The sequence below is a fragment of the Pundamilia nyererei genome, unplaced genomic scaffold (genome assembly GCF_000239375.1).
Source record: "Pundamilia nyererei isolate P.nyererei 1_Seehausen unplaced genomic scaffold, PunNye1.0 scaffold00129, whole genome shotgun sequence".
NCBI lineage: Eukaryota > Metazoa > Chordata > Actinopteri > Cichliformes > Cichlidae > Pundamilia > Pundamilia nyererei.
The window spans coordinates 273,831-275,744 of NW_005187530.1; positions in this window are offsets into that span (position 1 = coordinate 273,831).

Sequence of the window (1,914 nt, forward strand, 5' to 3'; positions counted from 1 at the left end):
GAGTGAAAGAGACTGAAAGCCCACACACAAGGTTAACGTTAAGTCAACAAGAGGTCCGTTCTTCACATTTTTATGATAAAATTAGCCAACAAAACAATCGCAGCGAGTATTCATTTCCTTCAGCTGCTGGAGGCTCAGATTGTTTTCGAGGGATTTCAGAAGTTTTCTTCTTCTTCTTACTTAAATCCCACTGTAGCCCCTCTTATCAGCAAACCACATTGGGTAGTTCTCCACTGTTATCTGTCATGACGACACACAGTCTTTGTCCCATGTTTTTCTATGGATAAACTTGCTTTGCTTGTGAGATGTTACCTAAGTTTGGGTAGTGGAGTTGATGGGTGTATCCTACAGCAACAACAGTTCATATTGCATATATATTCATATGATTATTATGGCCTTTCCCATTTACATTGGCAGTCAAGTTATTTCGATCATTAGAACATTTACTTAATATCCATTTTCTTCTTTTTAAAAAAAATAAAAATATAATAAAAACAATATCACATCATTTTCAAAAAAATGTTTGCCAAAATCTTGTTTAATCTAATCTGTTGCATATTGCTTATATTATTTAAATGTATGTTGTAATTTTGTTATTTTCTTGTCATTCTTTGAAAGTCCTAACCAGTTCCTACAGGTATTTATGTGACAGCACAGTGGAACAATGATGTAACAACCAGTGAGAGGTTTTTTCTTACAACAACGGAGAAATAAATAACTTTTTGTTACCTAATTATTTAAAATTACTTTCTGTGTCAAATTAAATCCAAGTGGTAATAGCAGTGTTCAGGTTTGATGCAGGTGCCCTAGGAAAATCTACGTATTTCTCAGTAACCTGGTCACTGCTTAATAGTCATTGTTTAAAAAATACATATTTTTAAAATTTTTTATTATAATTTTCCACATAGATAAATATTATAGTGCACCATTGATCCATACTATTTCCCATATTACTTTAAATTACATTCTTCCGAAATTATTACTCATTTTATAGGTACTGTATTTCATAGATGCTATGCTGAGAAGAACCATGTGGTAAATGTTGGGACATTTTTTATATAAAAACTACCAGAACTTAGCAAAGCAATTTACAGAGAGTTTACTGGGTAAATCACCGCTCATTAAAAAGCAGTGAAAGTTTTGTATTTAAATCACCACCATTATATCACAGAATTCAGCAACATCAATGACGTTGTTGCTGAATTCTGTCACAGACTTTAGGTCAGTTATCTCTGACTTCCATGTCTTCTTAATCTCTAGTAATCAGGGGTTGCATTTAAATGAAATAATAGCCAGCAGAATTTCACTCTGGACACTACACGGGTATTTGTTCCAAAACTCACAACAATTGACTTTGTAAGCACAACCCAGGTGTCCAGTTCAGTGTCTCTAATCATCTAAGATGAAAGATGATGATGTCTTAGAGAAAGCTGGCAGATACAACCACCTGTTTGTCAAAGCAGTCACAAACTTAATTATGTATAACTTTAAAGCTTAAGCCTTAGACATTTCAATGTAAGCATCTAATCAATTGTAAAGACAAGGAGTGCATATAGGATAGTGATATCACTGTGTGTTGGTGCCATGGGCATGCTTAGCAATGCCTTGGATGAACTCTCCTCTAAGGTTTCTTTACTGATGGAGCAGGAAAAGCATGTTTTCCACTGTGTTTGTTGCATGTTTGACTCTGTTGGTTTGTCTTCTTGTCCGTCAGCAACGTTGTGCAAAAGCAACCGAACAGAATTCCATGAAACCTGATGAAGAGGTGGCACGTGGCAAAGGAAGAACCCATTAAATTTTAGTGAGACTCCAGATCAATTTCTATAAAACAGACAGGGCATTGGTCTTGGCATGAGGATGCACTCTACAAGAGTCTCTCTAGCTCCTTTTGAATTAGGTCCAGTTTTTTTTTTT